Genomic DNA, 19,933 nt, shown 5'->3' on the forward strand with positions numbered 1-19,933 from the left:
TAATTGAGAGTGTACATGTGAAAGTAGATGAAGAGATGCATAAAGGAAGGCAAAACTCAATTACTTCAACTAAAGCACCATATGTTGAAGATGAAGATCAATCTAAGAGTGAAAATGAAGAAGAAGCACCTAGCAAAGCCCCAAACAAATATGTGCAAAATAATCACCCTGAGGATCAAATTATTGGTAATAAAAATGATGGTGTGCAAACTAGAAGGAGAGCTAGAAACACTGAGCAAGTAAAATTCTACCTCATGACAGAGATAGAACCCAGGACATATGATGAGGCCAACAAGAGTGAAAAGTAGGTGAATGCAATGGAAGAAGAGTTGCAGCAGATAGAAAAGAACAAAACATGGGAATTGGTTCCTAAGCCAACAGACAAAAATGTCATTGGAACTAAATGGGTCTATAGGAACAAGATGAATGAAGAAGGCAAGGTAATAAGGAACAAGGCAAGGCTAGTATGCAAGGGATATGCTCAGGTAGAGGGTATAGATTTTGAAGAAACCTTTGCACTAGTTGCAAGACTTGAAGCAATCAGAATGTTCTTGGCATTCTTAGCACATAAGGGATACAAAGTGTATCAAATGGTTCTGAAATCTCCATTCTTGAATGGGAATATTGAAGAAGAGGTTTATATTGAGCAACCTAAAGGTTTTCAGCTGCATGAAGATGAGAACTTTGTTTGCAGACTAAAAAAGGCATTATATGGCCTAAAGCAGACACCTAGAGCATGGTATTCTAGGTTGGATAGGTATCTTCATTAGCAAACTTTGAGAAAAGGAAATGTTGACAATAATTTATATATCAAGGTAGATGGAGACTACATGATAATAGTAGTAGTTTATGTAGATGAAATCATCTTTGGAGGTAAAAAATATGTTCTATGCAAATAATTTGCTGATCAGGTGTAGTCAAAGTTTGAAATGTCCATGCTTGGAGAGCTATCATATTTTCTTGGTCTGCAAATTTCTCAGTTAGATAAAGGAATATTTATATCACAAACCAAGTATTCTAAGCACATGTTAAATAAATTTCAAATGGAGGACAATAAACCGGTTAGTACCCCCATGGTGATAGGATGTTGTTGGCTTTTTGGCATTAAGTTGTCATTAATGTCAACTGGTATTCACATGAGTGTGAGCAGAAAGAATGAAGGCTTACCGATAAGGCATAAGCTAGTCTGAAGGATGACTGTTGGTTTATCATGAAGAGGCAAAATGTTAAAGTTGTCTCAACCCACTAGAGATGAAGATGTGTTACCTATATAGTGTGGTCCATCGGATAATAGAAGAAGGAAGTTTTATCGGCAAAGGGATGTACCAGTATGAGCATGTTGGACCGACTGTGTGTTGGTGGGCCACGTCTTGACCATTGTGATGCCATGTGGAGTAGAGGTGGCAAACATGTTGTGGTCGATGAAGCCCTATCGACAGGGTCATTGAAACAGATAATCGCCATTAATGAAACAAACACAAATCACGAGATTGTGACTGACTATTGCGGCTCAAGGAAGAAAGGATAACAAAGAAAGATCAAGGAGTAGTTGGCGCCTAAATAAATGCAAAGGAAATTTGATTCAGGAAGTCCTCAAAAAAGAAACAACTAAAGCATTTTATGTGTTGACGGATTTCAAGGTAGGAAATCTTATTTGAGATTTCTATTTTTAGAAAATATGCATTGGATTATGGAAACCATGTACAAATGTATCTTTGAAGGACAAGTGATCAATCCAAGATAGGCTGGATTGGATCTCATAAAGATTGTGTTGGGAAGAGGAAACCCTAACCGCTATGAAGTTTGAATTGCTTTTTGTTGGGAAATCACGAGATAAAAGAGATCTCGGAATAGAAGTGGTTGATGCTGCGGAGAAGAAGAAGAGAAAAAAGAGAATTAGTAAAGAGAATAATTAATTGCCTTAGAAACCATTCTAAGAAACTTGCAGTGCATGTGTGCAGAGATACCGGTGAGAGGATTCTACCAGTATAACTATAATCTTGCAATTGAGCCTAACCGACAAGGTGTAGCAAGAGCAGGCAACATCCAAGAGTAACATAGTGTGTTGAGAGACTGTTTGAGAGAGGAAGAGAAAGATAACAAAGACCAATAATCAAAGACAGTAATCATACAACCGGTAGTTTTGAGATTCAGTGGAGGAGAAATGACTATCAATCGGTAGTGAGTTATTTGATCAAAGAGTTGTAGAATTCATTTGCTAAAAGAAGCCTTAGTTGTATTCAAATAGTATTTCAATATACATCGCCAAGTTGAAGCTTGGTGCAGGGGTTGGTTCTCCTTGGGTTGGTGCCCTAAAAGTGCAGGGGTTGGTGTTCCTTGGGTTGGTGCCCTAAATCTTTGTAAGTCAGTATTTTACTTGTGAGGCTGGATTGGGGCAGTAGTTTCCAACAACTTTTCTCACTGAGATTTTTTCCACAATGGGTTTTCCTCATAGATCTAGTGTTGTCAGTTTTATTTGTGTTAATGATCTCGTAGGATTTTTATCTGGTTCTATCGGTATGATTGTTTAGTGGTTAAGAGAATAACTGACATTCTAAAGTTTATTTTGAAAGTGCAAAAGGTTAGGAACCACTGATTCACCCCCCTCTTAGTGGTACTCTATGTTCAACAATTGGTATCAGAGCTTGGTTCCCAGTTATCTTTAAACTTTGGGTAGATTCTAGACTTTGAACATAATGGCAAGAAATGAGTTTTCTTCCTCAAAATCTCCCATGTTTGATGGATCCAACTATGCCTTCTGGAGCAAAAGAATGGAGACCTATATTTCCTCCCTAGGTTTTTATGTATGGATGTCTGTCAAGAGTGGGTATGTTGTTCCTAATGCTCCTCCCTCTGATCCAGATGCCAAAAAGGAGTATGAGAATAATGCGAAGGCTAAACATGCTATCTTGAGTGCACTATTTGATAATGAATTTGTCAAAGTCATGCATTATGTTTCAGCAAAAGAGACTTGGGACAAATTGTAGAGGTTGTTTGAAGGAGATGCAAAAGTCAAAGAAGCCAAGCCGCAAACACTAAGGATCCAACTTGAAAGCATCAAAATGAAAGATGATTAAAAGATTGCAGACTATCTTCATAGATTTGATGAAACTGTGAATACTATTAGAGGACTTGGAGAAGAGATTGCAGATGAGATTCTTGTCAAGAAGGTAATTAGATCTCTCACACCCAAGTATGATACTAAGGTGTCTTCCATAGAAGAAGCCAAGGATCTGAAGACTTTTACAATGGATGAGTTATTTGTCTCCTTGACAGCCTATGAGATGAGAACAATCGGTGATACCTCCTTAAGAAAAGAAGCAGCGTTCAACATCACCAAAAAGGGCAAAGAAGCAACTTCTCACAAAGAATCCAATGAAGACTAATGCTAAAGTAGAAAAATTTGTCAAAAAGCTCAAGAGAGGATCTGACCAGTATAAAGGAAATCTACAACTTAAATGTTTCAACAATGGTAAGGGTAGACACTTTGCTGCAAAATGCCCCTATAAAGAAAACAATGGAGATGAGTCAAGAGAGTTCAGCAAATCTGTTGGCATAGATAGAGAAAGAAATACCTATCGACAAGGAAGGAGAGGCTACCAAAATCAGAAAATCCTATGTACTATTGAGGATGACACAACAGATGAAGAAAATGCATCCGAAGATGATTACCATGAGAATGGCAGAAAAATCAATCTCTTCATGGCACTTGGAGAACCAGTTGATGAAAATGAGGAAGAGGAGGATATTGAAGCTGAAGTAGACTTGGAGGGTGAGATTATTAGTGCTCTTGAGTAATTGAGTAAAACAAGAAGAGAACTCAAGAGGGTTAAGCTTGTTGTAGTAGATGAACAAAATCTCTTGAAGCAATGCTTGGATGAGTCTAGTCAAGTTATATCTGACTTGAAATTATAACTAGAAGAATCAAGAGGTAGAAGTAGAAATAGTAAAGCTCAGAAAGGAGCTTGAAGAAAGTAAGGAAGAGATAAAAATAAGGAGCAAGTATGAAGGCAACACCGAGGCCTTAGACAAGATGTTGAGCAAACAAAAGCAATCCAAAGATAGCAGTGGCTTAGGATTTGAAGAAGGTAAAAGTTCAACCCACAAAGATAAATCTGACAAAGAAAAAATGTTCACCTCTTCAATTAAACGTGAAGAAAAGAAGACATTCACTCTAGGAAAGGATACCGACAAAAAGACATATGCAGGTGTTGTTGGAAACCGCCATTCAAATCAATATACACCAATGAACTAGAGGTTACACTTCTTTTACCAACATGCATATCCAAGGAGAAATGCAAGAAATGACCATTAAGGATTCATGAGACTCAACAACATGAATGGAAGACCCCCAATGAGGCAGCTTCATTCAAGACCAAGACAACCTAACTAGGATGTTCCAAACTTTCATGGTTCCAATTACCAATGTAACAAATTTGGGCATAGAATAGCTGATTGTCGACTAATCAAAAATCCCTCCAAGATTTATGAAAGTAGAAATCCATTTAATGCACTCTAGGATATGAATGTTATCTGTTATCAGTGCAATGAATATGATCATAAGAGTTTTGATTGTAGAAAGAATAAACCAGTACCCTTCAATAATTTTAAGGATGTTCCCTTAAATGAAAATATAAAATGCTATAACTATCAAGGGTTTGGACACGTAGCAAAGTTTTGTAAAAACTGAAAGATCAATCAAAAGAGGAAAAATCCAGATCAAGAGCTGGAAACTGAACCTAAGCTCAATATAGCAGCCAGAAAGAAGAAGACCAAACCCATTTGGGTTGAGAAAGAAAAGTAAAAGGAAGAATCAAGTCTTATAATATAGACTACCTTACATGTTGAAAGGAAAAACCTTTGGGTGGTAGATAGTGGCTGTTCAAACCACATGACTGGTGACAAAAAGAAATTCATTAAACTTGAAGATTGGAATGGCAGATCAGTAAGGTTTGGAGACAGTTCTTCCATTAAAATAAAGTGAAAAGGACCTCTAAGCATTAATGGAAACTGAAGGCACATGATGTATACTATGTGGAAGGCCTAAAGCACAACCTGCTGAGTGTGATTCAAATGTGTGACAAAGGCTACAAATTCACCTTTGACTCAATCGGTTTCCAGATAAAGAAAGACAATACCGGTAAAGTTGTAGCAGAAGGAAAGAGAACATATGGAAATGTTTATAATCTGAATGAATGCTATGAGTTCCAATGTATGTTAGGACATGTAGATGAAAGTTGGCTATGGCACCGAAGATTAGGACACATAAATTTTGATAACCTTGTTGCAGTAAGCAAAAAGGGTTGTGTGAGGAATATTCCACCTATCATCAAACCGGTAAACATATTTTGTGATGAATGTGTAAAAGGTAAGCAAACTAAAGTGAGCTTCAGGAAAAAAGAGCACAACACCTCAAGACCACTTGAAATTGTGCATATAGATCTGTGTGGTCCAACTAGGGCAAGAGCACTTGCAGGTGAAAGATATTTTATGCTCTTCATTGATGACTACTCAAGAATTACATGGTTCACCTTTCGACAAGATAATTCACAAGAATTTGAAAGATTCAAGATCTTTTGAAAGATGGTTGAAAAGGAAAATGGGTATAGGTTAAAGTGCCTAAGATCAGACAGGGGTTAAGATTTTACATCAAATGAATTTGAAGATTATTGTGAAAAACATGGGATTAGAAGGTAATACTCTGCTCCTTGGACACCACAACAAAATGGTATGGTAGAAAGGAAGAACATGATAGTCAAGGAGATGGCCAGAACCATGTTAAATGAGGCCAGTTCAGACACATATTGGAAAGAAGCTATTCATACAACTACATATACCTTGAACTGGGTTCAATTAAGAACAAACAACAAAATGACACCTTATGAGTTGTGGTATGATCGGAAGCCATCTATCAAATAATTCAAGGTATTTGGAAGTAAGTTCTTTATTAAGAGAGATATGGATGGTCTAGGAAGTTTTGACTCTAGGAGTGATGAAGGAATCTTCCTTGGTTACTCATCTAACAACAAGGCCTACAAATGCTACAATAAAATACTAAGAAGAGTAGTTGAGAGTGTGCAGGTAAAAGTTGATAAAGATATGCACAAGGGAAGTCAACCATAGATTAACCGATATGATAACTCAGGTGATGAAGATGATGAAGTTCAGTCAGATACTGAACCAGAGGTAGCATCTAAGAAGGCCCCTAACTGGTATGTACAGTTGAATCACCTAGAAGAGCAAATTCTGGGAAATAAGAGTGATGGTGTGTAGACTAGAAGAAGACTTGCCTAGAATGATGAACAAGTCAACCTATGCCTCATGACTGAAGTGGAACCTAAAACATTCAATGAGGCCAACAAAAGACAAGAATGGATGGATGCCATGGAAGAAGAACTGAAACAGATTGAGAAGAACAATACTTGGGAATTAGTCCCTAGAATAGAAGATAAGAACATCATTGGCACTAAATGGGTCTAACAAAACAAGATGAATGAAGAAGGTAAGATTCTTAGGCACAAAGCCAAACTATTGTGCAAAGGATACTCTAAAGTAGAGGGGATTGACTATGAAGAAACATTTGCACCGGTAGCTAGATTAGAAGCAATTAGAATGTTTCTAGCCTACTCTGCCTACAGGGGCTATAAAGTATACCAAATGGATGTAAAATCTTCTTTTCTAAATGGAAATTTGGAAGAAGAAGTTTGCATGGAGCAACCGGAAGGATTTCTGCTACATGATGATGAGACATTTGTGTGCAGGTTGAAGAAGGCCTTGTATGGTCTAAAGCAAGCTCCTAGAGCATGGTATTCAAGATTAGATTACTACCTGAAGGAGAAAGGATTCAAAAAGGGAAGTGCAGATAGCAATTTGTACATAAAGAAAGATGGGAATCACATGATCATTTTGATTATATATGTAGATGACATTATCTTTGGAGGAAACAAGGAAATCCTCTACAAAGAATTTGCTGATCAGATGTAGTCAGAATTTGATATGTCAATGCTTAGTGAATTGACACACTTCCTTGGGTTGTAGATATTACAGCAAGATAAAGGAATCTTCATCTCACAAACCAAGTATGAAAAGGAGATGTTGAAGAAATTTCAACTGGAAGACTATAAACCAGTAAGTACTCCTATGATAACCGACAAAAAATTGAGCAAGAATGATGAATCACCAGTGGTGGATCAGACTCTGTATAGATCCATGATAAGTAGTCTACTATATCTAACTGCTTCAAGATCAGGTATAGTTTAAGCAATATACATGGTGGCTAGATTCCAAGCTGCACCAAAGCAGTCATATGAATGTTGTTAGCAAAATTTTTAGGTAGCTATAAGGGTTGCTCAGCTATGGTTTGTGGTATCTTAAACAAGAGGATTTTATCTTGGAAGCATACACTAATGCTGATTGGGTAGGTTGCATTGATGATCAAAAGAGCACAAGTGGTGGTGCATTCTTTCTACATGACTGGTTAGTCTCATGGCATAGCAAGAAGAAGGACTCAGTCTCTCTATTTATTACTGAAGCTGAATTTATTGTTGCTGCTACATGCTTCTCTCAGGTGCTTTGGATGAAGCAGACTCTCAAAGACATACAGGTGGACATCACTGATCCCATTCTCATCCGGTGTGACAATTCGAGTGCAATCAACATAGAAAAGAATATAGTCATGCATTCTAGAACAAAGCACATTGCTATCAAGTATCACTTTCTCAGAGAAAAGGTTGAAGGACGGGAGGTATGGATGGATTATGTTCCTACTAGCAAACAATTAGAAGACATTTTCACCAAACCATTATCGGTAAGCACTTTTGTGTACCTCCAACAAAAGTTGGGAGTTGTGTCATCTATCTAGGAAGGCTTTACGTGGTTTAGGGGGAGATTGGTATCGATCAAAGGGGGAGTGCACAGTACCCTTTGTCATTGTGTCAAAGGGGGAGAAATGTACCGGTATAGTGATGTCTTGTGAGAAGTTGACATCAATACCAAAGGGGGAGATTGTTGGAATTTCGACATTAAGTTGTCATTGATGTCAACTGGCCTGAAGGTATTCACATGAGTGTGAGCAGAAAGAATGAAGGCTTACCAGTGTGGCATAAACCGATCGAAAGGATGGTTGTTGGTTTGTGATGAAGAGGTGGAATGTTAAAGTTGTCTCAACCCACTGGAGGTGAAGATGTGTTACTGGTATAGTGTGCTCTACCGGTTGATAGAAGAAGGAAGTTTTGCTAGCAAATGGATGTACCAGTATGACTATGCTAGACCGATTATGTGTTGGTGGGCCATGTCTTGATTGTTGTGATGCCATGTGGAGTAGAGGTGGCAAACATGTTGTGGTCAGTGAAGGCCCATCGACAGGGTCATTGAAACAAATAATCACCATTAATGAAACAACCACAAATCACGGGATTATGTCTAACTATTGCAACTCAAGGAAGAAAGGATAATAGAGAAAGATCAGGGAGTAATTGGTGCCTAAATAAATGAAAAGGAAATCCAATTCAGGAAGTCCTCGAAAAGGAAACAATTAAAGCATTTTACGTGTCGATGGATTTCAAGGCAGGAGATCTTATTTGAGATTGTTATTTTTAGCAAATATGCATTGGATTATGGAAACCATGTACAAATGCATCTTTGAAGGACAAGTGGTCGATCCAAGATAGGCTGGATTGGGTCTCATAAATATTGTGCTAGGAATAGGAAACCCTAACAGCTCTGACGTTTGAATTGCTTTCTGGCGGGAAATAACGGGATAAAAGAGGAGAGCTTGAAATAGAAGTGGTTGATGCTGCAAAGAAGAATTAGTAAAGAGAAGAATTACTTGCCTTAGAAATAATTCTAAGAAAGTTGCAGTGCATGTGAGCAAACATACCGGTGAGAGGATTCTACTAGCATAACTATAGTCTTGCAATTGAGCCTAACCGACAAGGTGTGGCAATAGCAGACATCATCCACGAGTAACACAGTGTGTTAAGACACTATGTGAGAGAGGAAGAGAAAGATAATAAAGACCCAGAATAAGAGACAGTAATCATACAACCAGTAGTGTGAGATTCAGTGGAGGAGAAAATACTATAAACCGAAAGTGAGTTATTTGATCAAAGAGTTGTAGAATTCATTTGCAAGAAGAATCCTTTGTTGTATTCAAATAGTATTTCAATATACATCGCCAAGTTGAACCTTGGTGCAGGGGTTGGTGATCCTTGGGTTGGTGCCCTAAATCTTTGTAAGTCAGTATTTTACCTGTGAGACTAGATTGGGGTAGTAGTTTCCAGCAGATCTTCTCACTGAGCTTTTTCCCACATTGGGTTTTCGTCGTAGATCTAGTGTTGTGAGTATTATTTGTGTTAATGATCTCTTTGGATTTCTATCTTGGTCTACCGATATGATTGTTTAGTGGTTAAGAGAATAACTGACATTCTGAAGTTTATTTTGAAAGTGTAAAAAGGTTAGGAACCACTGATTCACCCCCCTCTTAGTGGTACTCTATGTTGAATAGATGCAAGTTCAGCAAAGATGATGAGTCACCTAGTGTTGATCAAACCTTATATAGATCCATGATTGGAAGCCTATTGTATCTCACAACTTCAAGGCCTGATATTGTGCAAGTAGTGTGCATGGTAGCAAGATTTAAAGCTACTCTAAAGTAGTTAGATGTGATTGTAATTAGAAGAATCTTCAAATATCTACAGGGAACACTTAGTTATGGCTTATGGTATCCAAAGAAAGGAGATTTCACTTTGCAAGCCTATACAGATGCTGATTGGGTAGGATGTGTAGATGACCAGAAGAGCACTAGTGGTGGATCTTTCTTCCTTGGAGATAGGGTGGTTTCATGGCACAACAAGAAGCAAGATTCTATCTCTCTATCCATAGCTGAAGTAGAGTATATAGTTGCTGCCACATGTTGTTCATATGTTTTGTGGATAAAAAATACCTTAAAGGAGAGTCAGGTATCATATTAAGATCCTATAGCTATTATTTATGATAAGTCAAGTGCAATCAACATCTCCAAGAACTTTGTTATGCACTCAAGGACAAAACATATAGCAATTAAGCATCATTTTTAAAGGCAGAAGGTTGTAGAGAAGGAGGTAAGGATTGAATATGTTCCCACAGGTGAGAAGGTTGCTGACATCTTTACAAAGCCTCTTCCAAAGGATACATTTGAGTATCTAAGATATAATTTGGGTGTTTTCCCACCTTCCTTCAGCACATAAACATTTTTTTTGGGTCTATGGTTCAAGGGGAGCATATTGTTTTACTACTTTTCTTCCTTGAACTTCATGTATAGTCTTAGGGGGAGTTCTAAAATTCTTATGAGCAATATTAACACTGCTTTTTATATTGTAATGATGGTTCATCTAGCTACAAGCAACAAAGGTCAAGAATTTGTAAAAGAAATTTCTAATGTATTGCAAATGTGTCATGATCGAAATTGGAAATTTCACTCATTGCTATAGAAAAACAAAGGGGGTGTTTGTTGTCCTCATTTTTGTTTTCAAAAATGAAGGACCATTACATGAAATTTTTGTGAATTTTTTTTTTAAAATTACCCTATGGCATGCTTCCCGAGGCATAATTTTGACTAATCCTTGGACTGGCTTAATCCTCAGTCCATCCTCAAAATACGTTTCGAATTTTGTCAAATTCTAGGTTTGTTTGCTATATCTTTCCTTCAATTTCGGGTTTTAAAATCCCGATTGCGGGTGTCAAAGGCAGAGTTGATCCTTGTGATTTTGAGAGAGATTGTTGTGAGTTGATTTCTATCTTTGCATTGATTGTTTTTCACATTCATATGTTGCCATCAATACAAAAGGGAGAGAGTGGACATTGGTTGATGTGTTGTCATTGATGTCAACATATTCTTCTATGTATTCCAGTGTTACTGTTTGATTGGATGTGTTGTTCACCAAAAGTGATAACCCAAGAACACCTACAAATCTATCTATGAGATAGCCAACCTTAATCAATGAAACACTTAAGGGCTTGGACAACATAACATAGGATCCTAATGATCCTCCTGCACTTAAGGTTCTGCTAGACCTAGGGGGGACACCCTTTGATGCATTAAATACAATGATTACAGACACATAACTGCATCAACAATAACCAGATAGATCATTCCACAAAATCACCAAATCTAGAAACACACTACAGATTGGCTAGATCTGTATAAATTATAAATGAAAATAGAGATTGGAATCACACCCCTAAACATAAAGGGAAATAGATTTATCTTTAATTTAAATTAATCTGAAACTATCCCCAAATCTACAAGACCGGTGCCTTGTTAATTGGGCAACAGAGTCACACACAGAACTATAAATGTGCATCCTAGTCACAAATTGGTTCTCCTTAAATGATATTCCTACATTAACACCTTATACTAATGCATTACTCAATTTATTCACATAATTATCAGATCTGGGATACATATTTCATTTATTCATGACTGATTACAGAGTTTAAAACCTTCATTGAAGGATACCCACAAGCAATCACACAACCTCCTTGAAATTGACAAATTCCATCCTCCTTGAGGATTAAATTCATAATAATGAAATACTTACATAGAGACAATACTGTGGGAATTTTACTCATGCCTGACACAAGTAAGACCTACAACTAAGAAACCACATCTACAACACTGCACTGCAATCTCTATACCCTGAAAAGATCCATAGAATTGTAGACATTTGGGTCAAGATATTCAAAAAATGGAAACCATGAAAACTAGAGCACTTCCTCCAAAATTCTAGAACCCTTACAAATGAGAAGAATTGAGAATAAGAAGAGGAGGGAAAGATCAGATCTGCAATCAAAATTGCCAAGTGTCTATTTTCTCTAACTGAAATTCTTTACCTTCTTCTTTCCCATGAAAAATACTCTCAAAATATCCCATATTTGTTAAAATTAACAGCCTGATCAGATTCCTCACTCTAAGAGCTTTCCGGAAACATATAATACTTCATACTTTGGCCAAAAATACAGCCCTGGGTGAATTAATCATTTATGTGTGCACATGATTTAAAATTTTCATTTTCTTATATAGTCTGAACTATATAATTAACATGCATTTAACTTTGATTTTTGCTCTGATTATGCCCTGACGCCTTGCCATGTGGCGGGACCTGATTAGTCGATGGGGTTGACTAGATGCCACCTGGGATGACACCTCATCACTGCCATGTCATCCGCTTTGTCACTGCCACTTGGTTGCCACATGTATGCCACCTCAGCACCATGTCATTGCCACCTAGGTGCCACCGAGACGGGACCCACCTACTGGACATCTGACTGTACCTGCCACCTGAGCGCCATCTGGATTTTGCCATTTCACAGCCTCTAACGTTCATGCATCTTCAAGCTCCAAAATTATGCAGACTGTTGGATCAACCCAGACTTGCTCGATCTTTACCACTTCGCTTTCACTTCATTTTCGGTTTGAGCCTTTTTGCCATTTCGTAGCCTCTAACGTTCGTGCATCTCACCTTCGCGAAGTCACGCCGATCGTTGATCCTCTCCAAACCTGCTCACTGGTTAAGTCGGCCTTTCTTTGCAAAATTTCCCCCATCTACCTCAGGAATTGTGCCTGCATGGGGTCCACCTGTCATCGTCTATCTCCTCCTCTAGTCGCCTTGGGATCCGCACCCACGCATGGGTCCACCTTGGGTGCCCAACGGGCATCGTCCGTCAAAAGCCTTGATGGCTTTGACATATTACATTAGTGTGTTCTTGCATTTAAATACCAAAAAGTTACCCTCCACAGTGAATGTGGGATAATGCATTATACCTGGGAATGCATTTTGAAGCTTTCCTCCTGGGTTTTAATGGTGTTTTCTGTCATTTGTATTGCTTGAGAGTCTTTTTATGCCTTTTGCCTCATTTCGCCTTTCAACTGCATTTGTTAAATGCATTCTAAACCATGTGTGGGAGGAGGAAAGGCCATCTTGTTGTTTACATTTTTCATATGAGTTTTAACCTTCCACACCACGCCAAATGTGGGTCTTTTGCCTACAATTTACATTTCAACCTTGGAATTTATACCTCAGTCTTTTAACAGCTAAAGACCCACGCAGAGGGGAGGGGATTTCTTTAAATCTGCACTTGTATTTACTTTTCTACATAGCCTCATCCTTCAACACAGAAAAGATGCTGGCAAATGGCTTTTATTTGAAAAGTTTTACAACAAGTAATGACTCACGGTAGGGAGGATACTTTGCAAATGAAGCTTTGCTAATTGCAAATGCTTTACAATTTATAATCCTTCTTCTGCCCAACCATAACATGTTCCTGGCAATTTGCATTTGATTGGCATGTTCTGTTGTTCCTTTCCTCCACCATCCACGCAGAGGGGAAACTAGTGCTGCATTTGCTTGTTTTCATTTTGTGCCAAAGGCTTTCACGTGGGGAAAGGGTGCTGCTCCAACTTCTACACATCTCACTCTCCACACAGCAGGCAAGGATGAGATCTTGGGAGTTTGGAGGGGTGACTAGCAGAGGGGGAAACAATTCTACTATGTTACATTTGTTTTAAAAAATGCTTCCAATGCCTTTTACATGCCTTGCTGCCACTCCACACACAACTGAGATAATTTTGGCATTTTCAGCTTAGAAGTTTGTAAATGCCCACTCCAACTCACATCATAATAGGAATTGAAGATTGATTGTTGCTAGTAATTATACGGTCTGTGTTTTTCCTTTTTCAATTGCCAATGCATAAGTTTTATTCTGAAAATTGTCTATTGCCAGAGTAGAAAAGGACTTCTCTACTCTCCAAAATATACTCTTTTCCATATTGGGAATTGTCTCATTGACCAATTCAATCTCTTCCTCTTCTATACCTGGACTAGAATATTCAACAAGAATTTATAGTAACATTACTATGCACTTCCGTATATTTATGCATCATGAAGTCATGCACTAAGAACATTGTCGCCATAAAAATAAAACGCACGGGCATGAGCTAGGTCAGGCCCCAAAGTGGGTTCGGCTTTAAAAAAATTCGTTTTCATGCAAATAGCCCCCCAAATGTCTCAGGAACCTTAACTTTACCCCTGGAAACAATCGGCATCATTTTTGGATCATCTGACTGAGTTTTGCAACATTCAAGCAATTACGCCACATTTTCACATTTAATCACGAAGATGTAATTTTCAAAGTGGTCAAAACACCTTCCTAGATCTCGCCATCTGACAGGCGTGTACTTTGATATACAAGGATGACTTCTACCAAATGGTTTCTCAAGATGAGTCCTGAGTGAAGAGATATTAATTGGCAAAAATGGCAAACTGGCTTTGTCGACACTGCGGACCTGATGAAGTCAATGTTCTAGCAACACATGATGCCTTTCTCAAAAATACCAAACGACCTCCGTAGACCCCCAAATTTGGAACATAGGTACCTTGAAGTACATATTAAATCTTTGAATTCTTAGTTTGACCAAAAGTCTGACTGGATGTAAATGGTGCACTCATAAAAATAGCTACATTAACTAATATAGCACTGAAAGTACGAATAACTGAAAACGATGGCTAAATGAACCCTTTTGTAAACCGATCAAACGGATTGACAGAGGCTTGAAATTTGAAACATGGCTCATCATTTATACCAATATTAACCTAGAAGAAACATTATGTCATAGCACTTACTGAGGCAACTTTTACACTTATGCGAAATAGGGCTCCGACTAGCTGTCAAAACAAGGACTAGTCAAACCACACAAACTGCAAATGGGTTGATCTTCAAAAACTGAGCAAATGGATTCGTTAAGACTTGAAACTTTGTAGGCTAACTCACATTTATGCATATAATTGAATTCACTTTTAATTTATTCATGAAAATCAACAGGGCAAAAGATACAAACACTCAAAGTAGGCTACTCAATAAAATCTGCATTTGTGCCTAAAATACACTTTCAGCTCACCCCTCGAAATTGGTATCTAGTAAACTTATCCAAATTGAATTCTGAAAGTTGCACATCACTTAATAGGCCAAATGAAAGGTGTGTAACATGAATCCTGAGCCTTACCCTATGAAAATCAACCGGTTCCATTTTACCCTCTCACAAACTAGGCCATTCAAACTGACTTATTTGGAAATACAAAGCAAAAATTTGAATAGGGCCTCAAAACTTGACTCAATTTTAAATGAGTCCCAATAGGATGATCCTATTGTGTTGGCATTGGGTTGTCATTGATGTCAACTGGTATGGGATGACTACTAGTATGAGAGATGTATGTGCAACACTATCAAGGAGGATTACAGGTTTTGATATCTTTGATATCACCTTGTGTTGCAGGACATCGGTAAGGTAAGGATGAATGACCATTGGAGTCACAGCTACACAACTTAGTGGTTGACCTATGTGGATGGAAGGGTAAGGTGGTTGATATCTGTACAGTGCATCATTGGTAAGGAAAGGATGTCAACTAGTAAGTGATGTGTTGACATGGGAAAGTCATATCAACCAAGTGAGTGGTTGTCAGCCTGCAAAGGTCATGACCAGTGTACAAGCAAGATGAGCAAGGTGCTTGGATGTTGTTTGTGATGAAGAGGCAAAATTTTACCTAATTCACATCAACACTAAAGGAGAAGAATGAAAAGATTGTAGGTATGTTGTAAGGTTGTAGGACAATAGGAATCCCACTTGATGAAAACGTAGTCATCATGAGAAGCAATGACTGACAGTGAATGTGCCCACACTGGATCACATATGCCTATTTGAAGATATGTTGCACCAACAGGGAAGTCACATGAGTACACTACAAAGATGCAGAAGACAAGGTGCCACTCCAATGGTAAGTGGAACTTATCTCCTATTATGCATTATGTATAGTTTTGTGAGGTGAGGAAGAAGAGGTGTGCATCAAGTGCATGAAATCAGGTATATGCACTGGACCAACTGAGAAGGCATTTTGAGATGTTAGTACAAATGAAGAGTAATGAGTTTGTCACTTTAACAAATTGGTTAAGATATGATTGGAGTTGATCAAGGAGAAGGCATGGCTGAGAAGATGCACATAGAGGAAGAATGGCCTAATTGAAGATGGAGTTTGTGGAAGGTTGATGACATGGTGTCATCAAGAGGTTTTACCGGTATGAATGTTCACCGATAATATGGACAAGGTGTAGATGAAGAAGAATCCCTACCTAATGAAGATGAGCATGCTTTGGATAGACATGTATGATGATCGGTTAAGGAGTTCCACCGATAATTTAGCAAAGTACAGACATAAGGAGTTAACCGATATAGTGGAAGATATCGACAGGGTTAGTATACCAACAGAAAAGAGGAACTGGTAGAGTGTTTGGTCAGTGATCCTATTTGGACTGACATGAAGATCCAAGATGCTAGTTGTTCGATGTGGATGCCACGTAGAGGTGAAATGGAAAGAATGCAGAGGCCAATGGAGTGTTGTGTAGAGATAAGTGTTTCTATAGGTGTGCATTGAATATGGATCCTATGATTTATGGATCGGATTAGAGAAGTGTGGCTCAAGGAAGAATGAATGACAAAGAAGAATCAGAGAGTTGTTGGTGCCTAGATCAAAGAAAGACAATCAGACTGTGAGAAGAACTCGAGGAGGAAACAACATAAATATTAATGGTGTTTTGATAGAGGCAAGTCAAGGTACATGATCGTGCTTGCTACATTTGGAAAATGTGTATTGGCTGACGTGTTATTGGTAGAGTTGTACAATTGGGTATCTGGGAGATTAGATTTGGGGAGATCTAATTGGATTTGGTTTTCCTCGAGGGTGATGAGGAATCCCTAACCACTTAAGGATTTGAATTTGGTTTTGGCGGGAAAACCAGTCTATAAATATGTAGGCCAAAGACATAGTTAAGTTGCTGCTGAATAGAAAAATATTGTACTGCTACGAAGTATATTACTTCTAAATGTGAGAGAAAATTAGCCAAGTGATCAATGATTATTTGAGAAGAGAGTGAGAGTGAGGGAGAACCCAGTTGAAGTGTTCAACCAGTAGAAGAGAAAAAATGGTAGTGTCCATACTGGCAAAGCAGAAGTGAAGGAAGCTACAGAGTAGACAAACATAGAACCGATAGAGTATAGTACCGGTGAAGATCAGAGTAGTGGGGAGGAGATTCAGTAAGAGAAGAATAGAAGAGAGGTGAACTAGTAGAGTTTACCGGTAAGAAAACTAGTAGATGAGAGTAGCAAAAGAGAGTCAGTACAGTAGAGAAGGTATCTCATCGACAGAGTAAGATGTATGAAATGGTTACCAGATTCACTTGTAATAGGATAATTACTTTTGTATTTGAAGCTATCTTTTTTATCATTGAGTTGTATCTTGGTGCAAGGGTTGTATCTCCTTTGGGTTGTAGCCCATAAACAAGTTAGGGGTTGGTTCCCTAAATTAGGGGTTGGTGCTCCTTGGGTTAGTGTCCTAAACATTGTAATAGAGTTTTCATTGTGAGGCTGGATTGGAGTAGTAGACTCTAGCAACATTTCTCACCAAGGTTTTTCTCATGTTAGGTTTTCCTTGTATATGGTGGTGTTATGTGATGTTCCCTTGTGTGATTGGATTTGTGTTGGTCTCCCCACTAACTGGTAAGTCTGCATTGTGTTAGATCCCATAACCGGTATACACATATAGGTTGTTAAAGGGAAAAAGTTTGAGAACCACTAATTCACCCCCTCTCAGTGGTACATTGTGTCTAACAATTGGTATCAGAGCATAGGTTCCCAACTAGATGAGCTTTCTATAGCTTGGGTAGATTCCAACTTAAGGACACAATGGTTTGTTTAGTGTCAATCCTTGCTCTTGTGTTTGGTGGCTCAAACTGTTCTATTTGGAGTTATAGAATGGAAGTCTTCCTATCCTTTCTAGGGTTTGATGTATGGATGTTGGTTATTAATGGTCTCCATAGGAATGCTAGTCCTCCCACTAGATCTGAAGAAGAAAGAAAATGTATATCTAATGTAGAAGCCATGAAGGCCATATTCAGTGGGCTCTCTGGTATTGTTTGTTCACAGGTGGACAGATGCAAAACAACAAAGAGTCTATGGGTTAGATTGAAGAATCTTTATGGAAATGAGCCATGCACTGCTAAATTAGATTGTGGAAGCATGAAGGAAAACAATGTGGACTCTTGTGGAAGTTTTGATAACAAATCGGTCAGCTGCTGCAGTTTTGATGAAGAGGAAACTCATTTCTTCATGGAACAAGAGATAGAAAGTAATACACACACATCATATCATGACAAGGCAGATAGATCCCATCAACAAGATGTGTTTGGGAGTGATGATGAAGATGAATTTGAAGTAGATCTTGAAAGTGAATGGGTTAGTGCACTAGATGAGCTGCAAAGTGTTAGAAAGGACTTTAAGAATTACAAAGATTCAGTTCAAGATGAATGCAGTAGGTTGATTATATGCCTTGAAGAATTAAATAAAAATATCTACATATTGACATCTCAACTTGAAGAGGCAAAAGGATTGACTGGTGATTTGAAATCAGTCTTTGATGATAAGGAGAGAAGATTTGAGGATCTCCAACTAGAAATGGAAACAAAGGACAAAGAGTGTCTAAAGCTGAAAGAGGAAATGAAGAGCATAAGGAAATACCTTGAGAAATGTCAAAATGAGCTCAAGATAAGGATCTAGTATGATGGTAGTACCAAGGCCTTGGATAAAATGTTAAGTAAACAAAAACATTCCAAGGATACTAGAGGATTAGGATGTGTTGCTAGTGAATGCTCTACAAGGAAGGAGACCTCCCATAAAGATATTCAATTTGTGTCCTCAAATGAAAATGGCAAAAGCCAAACTTTCATAGTCAGAGATACTTCAAGAAAGAAGGTTGACCTAACCTCAATTAGTGAAACATGAAGAGGAAAGTTGGTGCTAAATGCAGATACAATGCAGATCTAAAAGGAAATGGAAGGATGAGGGAAGACAATGTTAGTAGTAGCATGTATAGGAGAAGACCCCCTACTAGTAGGAGACAAATAAATATGGTTGCTACCAAGTGAAGACAAGCATGACAAGAGAAGAGATCAGATGGAAGATCTATAGGGAATGGGCAACCCTGGATCCATTCCTAGAGAAGCAAAAATAGAGAGCCCGAACCGGTAAAATCACCTCATGTTTGGTAGAACAAATTTGTAAGTAATAAGCCACCTTTCTCTAGTTATTGCTTTTTATGTAAAGGATATTGCCATATGGTAGAAGAATGCAGAAAGAGACCTAGAAGGAATAGTCTAGGATCTCATAGACAACATGCATATGAGAAAAATGTATCCAAGAGTAGATACATGCATGTTCTCTCTCCCAGTTATGCAAATATTGTTTTTCATAATTGCAATGGATTTGGCCATAGAGAGATTGAATGTAGAAAGAGGCATCTGCAGTCACATGGAGGCTAGTACAAAAGCTATGCTCTATAGAAAATGGATACAAAGCATGTGGAAGTCAAAGACCTGCATTGAACCAAAAGAGTAATGTCCCTGTAGGAGTAAGAGGTCAATCGGTTTCAGTTAATAGACACAACAACATGACCAGGAGAAGACGGTCAAACCGCTATGTCAAGAGATTCCCCAATCATGAAGTTGGGATGTATGTTGTGTGATACTATAGCACTACTTTTAGTTGTGATGGAGAATCGGGAAATGGAAAGACTCATCAGCAGGAGAAGGAAATACCTACTCCCAAACCTGAAAATGGGAAGATGAATGAAACTAGATAGGTATGGAGGAAGAAGCCCATGGACCAAAACTATGCATCTAATGCACATGTGATATCTCATAAGGCCTAAAGGAGATGCATGATCTTAGGGGGAATAGCACATTGAATTTATCATTCACCCCCTTAGTGAAGAAGGCAACATGGAAAAACATATTGTTGCCAGTATGAAGGTTGGAAATGATATGATAAGTGTGTGTAGAGGTTGCCTTAACT

Source organism: Cryptomeria japonica, chromosome 1 (assembly GCF_030272615.1).
Source record: "Cryptomeria japonica chromosome 1, Sugi_1.0, whole genome shotgun sequence".
NCBI classification, from domain to species: Eukaryota; Viridiplantae; Streptophyta; class Pinopsida; order Cupressales; family Cupressaceae; genus Cryptomeria; species Cryptomeria japonica.